General features: G+C 43.5%; 1 protein-coding gene across 1 annotated transcript in view; it reads right to left on the bottom strand.

Annotated features, from left to right (window-relative positions):
• Nucleotides 1-2,739, bottom strand: part of FUT8 (fucosyltransferase 8) — a 248,110-nt gene extending 245,371 nt beyond the window's left edge. The window contains exon 1 of the mRNA XM_030559807.1: nt 2,443-2,739. The gene's annotated coding sequence lies outside the window, so the exon portion shown is untranslated. The remainder of the gene's footprint in view (nt 1-2,442) is intronic.
• Nucleotides 2,740-14,056: the final 11,317 nt, after the last annotated feature.

The following is a 14,056-nucleotide window of genomic DNA, read 5'->3' on the forward strand; positions in this document are numbered from 1 at the left end:
ATCAGCAAAAACAATGAAGAGTCCTTGTGGCAACTTAGAGACTAACAAATTTATTTGAGCATAAGCTTTCATGCGCTAGAACCCATTTCATCAGATGTATCTGAGGCCCAAGAAAGCTTATGCCCAAATAAATTTGTCTCTAAGGTGCCACAAGGACTCTTCATTATTTCTGTGGATCTTAGTATCCTTGCTAATTTTATTAATTAATCCATTTGTTCTTGAGCAAGTATAAAGATGTTTTACATCTGTTGTTGTAGTCATAAAGTTTCCTTTCAGTTGCTTAACTAATTTACTCAGACAAGATTCTAAACAAAACAAGCAACAAGAGAAAAAGCAGTTACAACTTTAAGACCCCTTACATTTTTCAGCTGTCAGATACACATCTCCATTTGTCTGTCTGAGATACTGAACTTGTGCAATTCAGCATTCGTGTTGCTTCTTACTTTATCCTCATTATTGAATAGCTTGCTCAGAAATATGAATAATTAATTACACTTTACACATGGAAAAATTGGTTGGTTTGTTGTGTGTATGGGGAGGGAACTTAGCAAAACACTGCTTCACTGCACAATGATTTTATCTTGAAATTATTTTAGGCAAGTGCTCATACAACTTTGGCAATGTACAAACTTGTACAGCTGCAACATCCAAGCAAATACAGATTATTAAAAATACAAGTCCGTCATTCAAATTGTAGTCACCAATATAAATACTGTTGATTGTGAACTTTAATACATGTAAAAAGATCCCTGTAAAATCTGTTTTTAGTGACCACACAGGGAACCAGCAAATATCAACTGCCTTTATAGTTGCCCATACAGTTTACAACTTTCGAGTTTTTCATTACTTAAGATAAAGATGATTTTCAAAAAATGGACCTGATAATATTGTGAAACCCAAAAACCACCTCACTTCTAAATGGCCATTCTGAAGTATCCCCTTGACCGTTAGACAATGCCTAGAAATTGACAGAAAATTATTAAAAATGCTACTATAACATAACTAAACATAATTGTAAATTCTAATTTAAGCAGAACAAAAGTATGTTCCCAGCCATAAATTTATTATTATATAATATCTGTATTTGGAGTAGCACCAACAGGGTAACGTGGGCCAGCCATGGCCCCACTCTACTCTGCACTGTACACGCATAGGCTTGGTCTACACGAGTTATATGGGCATAGTCAGTCAGGGTGTAAAAAAAAAAAAGACATACCCGACATAGTTATGTCAATATAACTCCGAATGTAGACACAGCTATATTAACAGAAGAGTGCTTAACATAACTCATGTTCTTTAGGGTGGTGGTGTTCCTACAAAGACAGAAAAAATCCTTTGTCAGCATAAATTGTGTCAACGCTATAAGGCTATGCTGACATAGCTATGTCAGTATAATCTGCATAGTGTAGACAAACCCAAAAACTGTCTCTGTCTCAAAGAGTTCACAGTCTACAGCCCAATCCTACAACATATAGCATGTCTGGACCTCTGCACTCAAGTGCTGTATGGTATCTAAATAATGAGACAAGGAGGTGCCATAAACAAACAGTTTCATGAGAGCACAAGGCAACAAGATGACTGGATAATAAATTGTAAGTAATATGACTACCCTAGTCCCCTTTCCACTAACCCCTGTTTACTGGTCTGTCTTTACATCATTGTGTGTGTTTTTTAAACAAGGTCCATCCTTCCTGAATGTTTGGAAAGCAACTAGCACACAGCGGGTGCTGCCATAAACAATCAACTGCCACGGCATCCCTAGAATTAGACGTGCCTAGGAACAAGCACCAGTACCTTGTCTAGACTACAATTCAAACTCCTGTAAATTAATACGCTGTGGAACATGGTTAAAGATCCTCGTGTGGGCAAGCGCCCGGCAGTAACTGACTTCGGAGCGGATTCGTGGGGCAGTCACTCCTCTAGGCTCCCCGGGGCCCTTCACGTTAAGGGGACTCATGGGAGATCCACGACCAGCATTTTCTGCTCGTCATTTCACCCTGCAGAGACGGGCAGTAGGGCCGGGGCATCTGCCGGGCGAGTGAAGTTTGCCGCCACCTCTTCACTCGGGCTGCGGCGCGCAGAACGACAGCGGCGCTCCCCTCCCCGACTCCCGCGGCAGCCCGAGCCCGGAGCGCCGCCTCCGCCCGCGGACCCCGCTCCGCTCTCCCCCTGCGACCCGCTGCTGGAGCTCGGGACTCGCACGCGGCTCCCCGGGCTCGGGCCAACCGCCCCGCCGCCCCCCGCTCCCGAGCGGCTCAGGCCCCGGCCCGTGCCACCGCGCGGGGAGCCTGGCAACCGGCGGGGGTCGCTCTCCCCTTCCCCCACCGCCCGCAGCCGCCGAGCAGCGTTCGAGCCTCCGCAGCCCAGGCCCGGGGAGGGCTGGGGAGCGGCAGCTGGAGCAGCCCCGAATCGGCTCCTCGCGCGGACCCCGCAACCCCTTACCCGAGTGGCAGCACCGGCCGCCCGCGGGCTCCCCTCCGTGCCGGCTCTGAGGAGGCGCCGGCGCGCGGATGCGGATGTGCGGGAGGGAGGGGAGTAAAAATACGGAAACAGGAGCCTGCAGTGGCTTAACGGAGGCTCCGACTGACTGAGCGAGGGGGCGCGAGAGACACAGCGCGGAGCGCGCGTCAGGGAGCGGGAGCGCGCTCCAGGAGTAAAAGTGCTGAGCGGGTGCGCGCACCACAGCCTGGCAGCCTGTGAGCGCGCTCAATTGGCGAACGGCGCTTCTCGTGCAGGGGAGAGATTCAGCTCAGCTGGGCAAACGGCGCTAGCTGCTGGCAGTGCGCATGCGCTATCCATGACGCTCTTGCGACTGGCCCAGACTCAGCGAGCCGTGCTTGGTGGTGATCGGCGCTGGCTCTCACGGTGCCGCCGCGGCTGCGCGGGGGAGACAGGCTGGACCCGGGACACGGCTTGACTGAGCACCCGCCCGCCAGGGCTTTCGCCCCGCGTACAGAGCGGAGAGGGGCAGCTGCGGAGTGGAGCGAGGGTGTGATAGTGGCCCCTGCTGGGCGGGGCGCCTGCCACTGTATGTGAGTGCAGCGGGTGCAGGCTCGGATGCGGCTGAGTCATAGAATATCAGGGTTAGAAGGGACCGCAGGAGGTCATCTAGTGCAACCCCCTGCTCAAAGCAGGGCCAAGCCACAAATCGTTTCCCACAGCCCCAGAGCTGCCAGGTGCTGCACTTTTGGACTGGAGCCCAGTAGAGCAAGAGGAATGGGGTGAAGGGAAGGGAGGACTCTTCAGGAGCTTGAGGGTGTGTGCATCCTGCCATCGAGGTTGCCAGTTTTTGTTGGCCCTATTTCTGAAGCTTTCATCACTTGACAATCTTTAATTAAAGATTCATCTAATTCCTTGAGATTCCAGGACAATCCCTGGAAGGTTGGCAACCCTACTGCCATCCCAGGCAGCAGGAGCAGTGCAGGGAAGGGCAGCCCATCACCTGTTGTTTAGATTGTATCTCCTGTGAAATCTGCAAATTTTATTCAGATACGTTTAGCTTGCCAGCAGGAGGTGGATGTGTACATTCTCTTCCTTCCCTAAAATAACCTTAGTTGCACCTTCAGCAACAGTTCGTGGTCCAATAGCCACTTCCAATTACCTTTTTATTTTAAAGTTGGGATCCTAGGTTAGTTTGTACAATAGAAATGGAGCATGAGAGGAGTCAGAATGACAAAAAATACTGAAACAAAAACAACTAATTTGCTCTTCTGTTTATGGGGCATGCTGTTCATTCACAAATTTGATAGTCAGCTGGCAGGGGTATGAGAGAGGTCTATCCAGTTATGAATGGTATGGAAAAAGCTAATAGAGAAGTGTTATTTATCTTTTCACAAAATACAAAACCTATGGGGTTCCTGATGACATTAAGAGGCAGTAGGCTGAATACAAACACAAGGAAATGCTTCTTTGCACAATTAACCTATGGAACTCATTGCCAGGAGATGATGTCATGGTCAAAAATATAACTTCATTCAAAAAGAACCTGATAAATTAATCTGGCTATTAGCCAAGACATCCCCATGTTTGGGACAACCCTAAACCTCTGATTGCCAGAAGCAAGAAGGGGAAGACTGGTGGATGGCTCCATCTACCCTGTTCTGTACAGTTTCCCTGAAGCTCTGGTACCAGCTACTGTTGGATAACAGGCTAGATTGACCATTGGTCTGATAAACTGTGGCAGGTTCTTATCATCAATTTTCTGACAGGTGCAAATTATTCAGTTTACAAATAAAGGTAAACTACACTTTGCTTGATCAATTCAATAATTGCATGGACATATCACACTACTATGGTAACACAGTTGGTTCAAATAGTCTTCCACTGCTATCCCACAGTGCACAAATTGTAGAAGAAGTAGAATTTCTACTATGTATTCAACTGTCAACTTGCCCAGAGGTCTTATCAGTTGGATTCACTGGGAAAGCTATCCGTTCTATGCGCTCCTTTCTTCTCCCTCATCCCAATAAAAAAGAACAAAGGCTTTATCTGCACTAGAGAAGTCAATCAGCAGTATAGCAACTCATTATTTTACACTCATTGTTACACCACTGCTTGATAATATGTTGCACCAGTTTAAAGACTTCATTTTTTCCTACATCCACCCTAGTGTTATGTGCATTAATGGAGGTGCAGTGCCCTCTAGAAATATATTCTCAAGTTCTCATTACTGCTCCTTGGAGCAGTACATTCTTACTACAGTAGGTTGGGCTGCAGATTTTTTAAACAAAAATCATGAAGCAGTCAGAGTAAATTTAATCAAAGTCACAGATTTAGGTCAAAACTGTGTAAAGTCATGGGGTTACGTGGGGGGCCTGGTCCTGCCCCCAGGGGTAGGAGGCCCTGGGAGAGGGCTGGAGAGTGAAACCACAGTGCACTGACTTTGGGCAGCAGGAACTCCTAACTTCCCTAGAGCTGAGCCCAGAGGTTGAGAGCAAGACCACCCTGTGCTCACCCTGGGAAGCAGTAGCTTCTATGTACCACAAGGCTGGGCTCAGAGGTTGACAGCAAACGTGTCTTGCATTCACATTGGGCAGCAGCAGCTCTTTGCCATATCGCAACACCACTCATTCAGATTTGGCCTGACTGCCACCCTGTCCTGGAGGAGGGACAACCAGGCCAAACCTGAGAGGTTCCATGACCCTATGCACTAAGTCACAACTCCGGGAGCAAGGAGCCAGGCCCAGCCCCACAGGACTGGAGCTTCTGTTGTGGGGTGGACTTGGTCTTCAGCACCCCTCCCAGGCTTTGCCCTTCACCTAAGTGCTTTATTAAAATCATGGACAGAGAAAAGTCACAGATAGAGAAATCATGGTATCCGTAACTTTTCCATCACCACAAAAACCCATAGCCCCAACAATAGGCAGTGTGGGAAGAAGGGTCACACTCCCACTATATGCTGGTAAATTTACATAGTTCTCCAATGGATGTCCTCATGGGTCAGTGGGTGCTGCCATTTTTACAACACCAAGACCAGTTGGAACATTCATATCCTGGTAAAAGAAGTTGCCTGTTAAGAGATGTCCATAATGGAGTTTTAAAAAATGCAAGACAGTTGTCAAGTGGTGGTAAATGATTTTCTGGGCCTTCATTATAAGTGCTGGAAAGCGTTAGAAGTGGTGCACAGACATCAGTGAAATGCTCATTCAAGCTGCTAGTCTGATGGATCTTCTGCTTCCCTGGCCACAAAACAATATCCTGGAAATGCAGATAGAGGTAGATGAACATTCAGTTACACTCTGGGCAAATGTAGAATGGCAGTAGAATGCATTTTAATAAATCCAAAAAATGATAAATATTCCCACATCAAAAAACTTACTGAAAGATATATACATCACTTTTTCAAAATATTCTGCAATATATAACACATATAGTCACTTTTTCCTGGTGGGAGATAAATGGCAGAAACGAGGATGTGTACATGAAGAGAGAATTCCAGTCTGAGTCAGTTTCTATATTTTGTAATGCAGGATACTGGGCAAGAGCAGGGACTAGCAAGGGATATATACTCTCTGTAAGCCTATTGTTTAGCTCCATGTAGTCCCAGAACAGTAAGACTCTAAGCACCTAGGGCAGGTCAATCTCCTGTTTTATGTATCTCCATAGATGCCTTGCCCTAACTTAGTATGTAATTTATCATGGAAATCAGCCACTCCACCAGGCAACTGGAAGGTAAATAATGTAATGCCGAAATTTCAAAAGAGCTCCAGAGGAGATCCTGGCAATTACAGGCCCTTGAGACTGTACTGGATAAATTGGTAAAAACTATAGTAAAGAACAGAAGTATCAGACGTGTAGATAAAATACAATTGTTGGGTAAGAGTCAACACAGCTTTTGTAAAGGGAAATCATGCCTCACCAATCTATTAGAATTATTTGTAGGAATCATCAAGTCTGGGAATAAGAGTGATCCAGTGGATACATTCTACCTGGAGTTTCAGAAAGATTTGACAAGGTCCTGCACCAAAGGCTTTTAAGGAAACTAAGTAGCTATGGGGTAAGAGGGAAGGTCCTCTCATGGATCAGTAACTGGTTGAAAGATAGGAAACAAAGGGTAGGAATAACTGTTCAGTTTTCACAATGGAGAGAGGTGAACAAAGAGGTTCCCTAAGAATCTGTACTGGAACACATACTGCTCAACATATTCATTAATGATTTGGAAAAGACAGTAAACAGTGAAGTGAAAGTTTGCAGACAATACAAAATTACTCAAAATAGTTAAGTCCAAAACAGACTGTGATGAGTTACAGAGGGATCTCACAAAACTGGATGACTGGGAAACAAAATGGCAGATGAAATTCAGCATTGATAAATGCAAAGTAATGCATATTGGAAAAATAATCCCAATTGTACGTATATAATGACGAGATCTAAATTTGCTGTTATCACTCAAGAAAGAGATTGTGTAGTCATCATGGGTAGTACTCTGAAAACTTCTGCTCAATGCACAGCACTGGTCAAAAAGTCTAACAGTATGGTAGAAACTATTAGGAAAAAGATAGAAAATATAATGCCACTATATAAATCCATGATGCGCCCATTACCTTGAATACTATGTCCAGTTCTGGTCACCCATCTCAAAAATGATATAGCAGAACTGGAAAAGGTTCAGAGAAGGGCAACAAAGATGATCAAGGTTATGGAATGACTTCCATAGGAGGAGAGACTAAAAAGATTAAGGCTGTTCAGATTAAAAAAATAAATAAGGGGGGATATGATAAAAGTCTATAAAATCATGAATGGTACAGGAAAAGTGTAATTTATGCTTTCACACAATATAAACAACAGGTGACCCAATGAAATGAATAGGCAACAGGTTGAATACAAACAAGAGGAGCTACTTTTTCACACAATGCACAGTTAACATGTGGAACTCATTGCCATGGGATGTTGTGATCGCCAAAAGCATAACTGGGTTCAGAAAAGAATTGGATAAGATCCTGGTAGACAGGTCCATCAGTTGCTATTAGCCAAGATTGCCAGGGATGCAACTCCATGCTGGGGGCAACCGTAAACCACTAGCTACCAGAAGCCGGGAGTGGAAGACTGGGGTGGATAATTCCATAATTTCCCTGCTCTTTATATTCCCCCTCAAGCTCTGGTATATGCCACTGTCAGAGACATGATAGTGGGTATGATGGACCATGGTCTGACGCAGTAAAGCAGCTATTATGTTCACATGCCATGCATCGCCAACGTCAGCCATAGCCTTTTCTCCTTGTATTAGCGAACGCTCTCTGATGCACCCATCAGTCTTGCAAAATGTCCTTCTTGGTCTTTCACTTCTGACTTGATATGTTGAGGCAATTGTTTGCTACTGCGGGCAAAGACCAGTGGCCTTTTCAGCACAGCTGCTGAGCCAATGTCAAAAGGAGAAAAAAAGATAAAATCAGTATCTATAGCAACCTTCTACTGGGGCCTAGGAATGATAAAGTATCTATTTTTCCCTAGTTTTGCATTCCAAACTGGTGTTATTACAGACTGGCTCAGACACTGAGATGATAAACAGATCGCCAGTGGCTCTCCAGTATTGGGCTGCTGCTGCTACTCCCTTACCATTATGATTATTAAAGATTTGTATTGCAGTAAAACCTGCAAACCCTAGTCAAGGATCGAGGCCCCCATAGTTCTAGACACCATATACATACATAACAAAACAATCCCTGCCACAAAAGAATGTATAATCAAAATAGATGAGGAAAGTAAAAAAGTGGATACAAGCAAATGGATAAGGGAATACAAGGTAATGTTCAGGTGATCAAGGGAATTGTGGGTTCCAAACATTTCAAAGGGCAAATGTAATAATAGTCCTTAGCTTCAGGCAGCTCTAGCCTCGGATGATCTCACCTTCAGTAAGATTCCCAAAAGGGAAAGATGAAAATTGTTCCAGAGAGTTATCTGAAAGTTGGGGAGAGAAACTGCAACGTTATTTGCCCATATGGTCCCTTTGGCTGACCTAAGGCAGCGGTGAATCATTGTTATCTATTATAAAAATAGATACATCTATCCAGCCACCAAGGTACATGTCAAAGCATTCAAATGTCTTTAGTGTGACTGTTTCTCAAACAAAGTGGTGGCAGACTGAAGAAAAGTCAGGGCTGAAATAAACAGAATATTGTATTAGGATGCCTGTGGGCCATACAATTGTACATACTATTGTGTGAAATTAAATGAACTGTAAATATTTGCTTAATGCCATAATGATACTACTGCTAGTTTTCATGCCTTCAAACATACTGCCTTAAAGAAAACCATACAGCACTGGAACTGACTTTGCATGCATTGCAGATGTTGCTGGACATGGGATGGCAGATAAAATACTATGTAAATACTTTGGCCAAAGTGCCACAGTTTGTGCTTTACAATTCAATACTCCTGTTTTTATGTTGTGGTCCATTTGTGCCTTTGGTATTTTTTTACCTGCACTTCAGGACTGGCCATGTGAAATAGCTCTGCCAGCTGCTTGGCAAGCTGTGCTAGTGGTTTCTGTTCTGACCTGGTGGGTTTAGTACCAGTGAGGGTGAAAACCAGGACAGTGATGGAGGAGAGAGAGAGAAAATGGGGAATCCACACATTCACCCTTGTGTAACTATAGCAGCTGTGTGAATCCAGAGGCAAGTTTCCCAAACCAGCATAAAAGGACCACAAATAAGTACCTTTTACTATGAAAAGCAATTCCTAAGTGTAGAGGCTCCCTATCCAGGGCCGCCCAGAGGATTCAGGGGGCCTGGGGCAAAGCAGGGGAGCAGACATTAAAAAAGGTGCCATCTGCTGCGGTGCTTGTGCTCACCGGGTGGCACTCTGTGTCTTCGGCAGCTGTGGGTCCTTCACTCGCTCTGTGTCTTTGGCAGCACTGAAGGACCCGCCGCCAAAGTGCCGCCGAAGACCCGGACCACTGCCAGGGGAGTAAAAAGGCACCTCTAGCCAGGGAAGGGATTCTTGGCCAGGGCTTGTGGGGCCCCTGCAGGGCCTAGGGCAAATTGCCCCACTTGCCCCCCCCCCATGGCAGCCCTGCCCTTATCACCCCAAGAACTCCTCCACTGGAAAATAATCAGTAGGTGTCACCCCAGGAACTTATAAAGATACGCTTCAGTTGGTGCAAGCTGAGTTCCATGTGGATACATCCCACTATCATGGTCATGCATTCAGCACAATCGTCCTCCCTTGGAAGTCACTTGAAACTACAGGTGCTCAGCACTTCTGGCAAAAATAGATCCTAGGTTTCTGAAGCTGGGTCTCCTGAAAATGAGGAGGCAGAGCACACAATTAGTGGACACCTCTGAAAATTCTGTTTTAAATGACTTGCTTCATGTCACATAGGAAGTGTGTAGTGAAGCCAGGACTAGAATTCAGTTCAGTACCTTAACTACAAAACCAGTCTCTCTCTTTCCACAGCCTTCTCCTTCATTAACTACACACTTTTCAACTCTTGAAGCAAATGAGTTGGTGTCCTGTAACAACTTCATTTACTACACACTCTTCCTTTTTCACTGTCTGTGCCCTGAATAAACAGAAATTCCATCACGTGAAACTCAATCACCCCAGCGCAGAATCTCAGTAAGCAATGTTGTTGTAGCTGTGTCCGTCCCAGGATATTAGAGAGACAAGGTAGGCTAGTGATTGATAGGATTTGGGACAAAGTTAAATATCACCCCAGAAAGCCTCGTATCCCTTCACAAAATAAAAGTATTTCCCATTGAAACTTATGCCAGCAAACAGGTTTTTTTCTTCTCCCCAAAGTGCTGGCTCTGATTCTCGTTTACTTTGCGGCCCCTTTGTACTAGTACAGAATCACAAAAGGTCTTAAATGCCGCATAGCCAATTCTTGAGACTTACTGCAAGGTTCACAATATTTGGTGTTTTTCTTAAAGCTCAAGACCCTGGAGTCAAGTGAATACACCAGAATGTCAGCTTTCATTCAAGCCCTCATGGTTATGAAGATAAGCTTGAAAATCACCAACCTGCACAGTTCACAGGTCAGAAGGCAAATAAAAATAATACATTTGGAGATCTTTTTTAACATCTCCTGATTCTGAGGGGCCTGACAAATGATTCTTCAACATTTGAAGTTGGCGAGACAATAAATGTTCGTTGCAAAGCACTGTTATAGAGGAGTTTGGTTACTGTCATAACGGCACTAACCCAGTACTCACCTGGCTTCTGTGATATGCAGTATGTTGGGGATGGACCAGAGCTCATTGCACTCTACCTGTTCTGTACTGGGGTAGCAGCCAGCCCCTAGAGGACCATTATAAACTGGCATAATTTAAAGCAGCCCTGAGAAAAAGGCCAGAATTATGGGGGAGCAACTACGACTTTTCCTAGGCTGGCTGCAGAAAAGTAAGAATGCAGAATTTGACCCCCTTTCTTCATAACTTGAGTCCTATTCTCCCATACAAGACTGGAGTAAGGCAGGGTGAAAACGACCTCAGATCTCGATCTGGTGTGATTTAAGAAGCATGCAAAAAAGTTGTGTCTGTCCGAGAGTTCTGAAAGTGCAGAATTTTTGCTGGTTTTGATGTCTTTATCTATTTTAAATAAAGACTGCGTACAACTGTGGAAACAAAGACTGGGAAAGAAATTAAAAGATCTGCCCTCACTTATTTGTCTTCCCATTCCAAGAAATCCAGACCTCTTACCAGGCAGAAAAAAATATAAAAGATAGATACTAATCTCTTGGGGGGCTGTTATGTAAAACATTTTCATTCATAGCCACTTAACTTTCATATAGGAATATTATCAATGTCACAATAATTGGGGAACTAAAATAAACCCTCAGTTTTATACAAAACTTTTTTGTTTTGCATGTTTTTTAAGTGATTGTTAAAATGTCAATTATTCAGCATCTGTAAAATAAGATTTTAAAATTCTAAAGAATGCTTTAGAAACTCTAAAGAGCCTTTGAAAGATAATTTCTATATGTTCTTTTAAAAACATTAGAATTTGCAATAAAATTTCCACTGATTTAAGACCTGATTTCAAACCTGTTAGAAATCAATAAATCCCAATCAACCAAATTAATTTAAACATAAATTAGTAACATCAAAGAAAATGTTTTTAAAAATTTAAAGTAATATCCACATGTATGCACAGCAAAGATTGTAATGGATCAGCAAAATATGCATTTTTATGTTTTCCCAGTGCATTTTCTTAAACTGCTCTTTAGAAATGCCTTTTGGTACATCTGCATCAGTATAAGCAAAGAAATTGCTTGAGCTTCCACCTCTGGGAAAAAATAGATAATCTGTTGTGATTGACTGAGGAGTACTGCTCATACAAGATATAAAATAGCACTTCAGCAGAGGATACAGAAGCACTTAAAAGAGCTGCAGTGAAACTAAACAAACTTATCTGTCCCATTTATCAAAGCACTTGCAGTTTCCAGTTCAAAGCAGGAGAAACAAAAACAAATATTGCACAAGAAATGTTATCTGTATCCAAAACATTTTAGTAAAGTGTCTTTATAAATCTGTGTAGACCTGTTCTCTCTTGGCACTTCCACTTTTGCAGTGTTTTTCATTTGAGTTTTGGCCACTTTTTGTTGTGTCATTGAGCTTTGTGCCTTACTATGCAGTGATTTTATAGTAAGAAGAGATTTGTGGGTCAAGGAAGGTGGTAAAATTATTATTAAAATTAGGTGGACAGGTTGTGGAATAAATTATCTCATGGATACTCCATACATATGAGCTGTCTGTATTTAAATGCAAGATACAGCTATTCAGTGGTCTCTTTTCTGAATGGATGAAGCAGAGACAACTCCACTACCAAACCAGCTTTCTTGTGAACTCCAGCTAAACAGAAATGGTCTATTCCATAAGGTTGAATTGATATACATTAAAATGTAAAGGTACAGGGCTTCAATATACAATTTTAAAACTTAATTTTAAGAAAATCCAACTACATATAATATAGCCATATAAATACAATAATTCTAACAAAATATACATACAGACATCATAAAAATACACAGACCTTCCTTTATAATCAGTAATGCTTCTGTAAGATTAAAAGTAGTCAATTAATCAATACAAATTATAGGTGGGACTAGTAGCACTGTCCATTATTAAAGCTGCGAACCCTTCTCAACATAAGATCCTATTTTCGGTTGTTTGTAACTCTGCCAAACTTTAACCATTTGGACTGAAATTAACCATCCTGGGTGTCTTCATTGGGCTGCGTTATTCTAGCAAATTTCAGCCACAATGGTCCAACTATTTCTGAGAACAAGAATAGGGAAAAAATATATTTTGTCCATGTTCAAAAATTATGTTTTCTTTGAGAAGCTCTAATGCCACCATGTTTTGGAACAGGGACTGGACATTTAGCAGGGGCTGGCTTGTGTGTCAGATGTGTCTTTTGCTGTTCATGTGAAAATCTGCTTAAATGTGGCCAAGTTATAGCCTTTTGGGTGGGAATAGTAGCCGTTTGCACATGATCAGTAGAGATTTATTGGCGCTTCAGACCTGGTCTACACTATGAGTTTAAGTCAAATTTAGCAGCATTAAATCAATATAACCCTGCACCCATCTACACAATGAAGCCATTTACTTCAACATAAAGAACTCTTAAAATTGATTTCTGTACTCCTCCCCGAACAGGGGAGTAGCACTGAAATCAACATTGCTGGTTCAAATTAGGGTTAGTGTGGATGCAATTTGACGGTATTGGCCTCCAGGAGCTATCCCTCCGTACACCATTATGACCGCTCTGGACAGCAATCTGAGCTCGGATGCACTGGCCAGGTAGACAGGAAAATCCCCACAAACTTTTGAATTTCATTTCCTGTTTGCCCAGCATGGAGAGCTGATCAGCACAGGTGACCATGCAGAGCTCATCAGCACAGGTAACCATGCAGTCCAAGAATCAAAAAAGAGCTCCAGCATGGACGTATGGGAGGTACTGGATCTGATCGCTGTATGGGGAGACGATTCCATGCTAGCAGAACTAAGTTCCAAAAGACTAAATGCCAAAACATTTGAAAAAATCTCCAAGGGCATGATGGAGAGAGGCCACAATAGGGACTCACTACAGTGCCACGTGAAAGTTAAGGAGCTCAGACAAGCGTACCAGAAAGTCAAAGAAGCAAACGGGCGCTCCGGGGCAGAGCCACAGACATGCCGCTTCTACACTGAGCTGCATGCAATTCTAGGGGGGGGCTGCCACCACTACCCCACCCCTGACTGTGGATTCCGAGGAGGGGGTATTCTCAGCCATGCCTGAGGATTTTGTGGATGGGGAAGATGAGGAGGAGGAGGACGATGAGCTTGCAGAGAGCACACAGCACACCATTCTCCCCAACAGCCAGGATCTTTTCCTCAGCTTGACTGAAATAGCCTCCCAACCCTCCCAAGGCGGTATCCTGGACCATGAAGCTGGAGAAGGGACCTCTGGTGAGTGTACCTTTGTAAATATAAAACGTGGTTTAAAAGCAACCATTTTTTTAATGATTAATTTGCCTTGAGGACTTGGGATGCATTCACAGCCAGTACAGCTACTGGAAAAGTCTGTTAACGTGTCTGGGGATGGAGCGGAAATCCTCCGGGGACATCTCCATGAA

This window comes from Gopherus evgoodei, chromosome 4 (assembly GCF_007399415.2).
Source record: "Gopherus evgoodei ecotype Sinaloan lineage chromosome 4, rGopEvg1_v1.p, whole genome shotgun sequence".
NCBI classification, from domain to species: domain Eukaryota; kingdom Metazoa; phylum Chordata; order Testudines; family Testudinidae; genus Gopherus; species Gopherus evgoodei.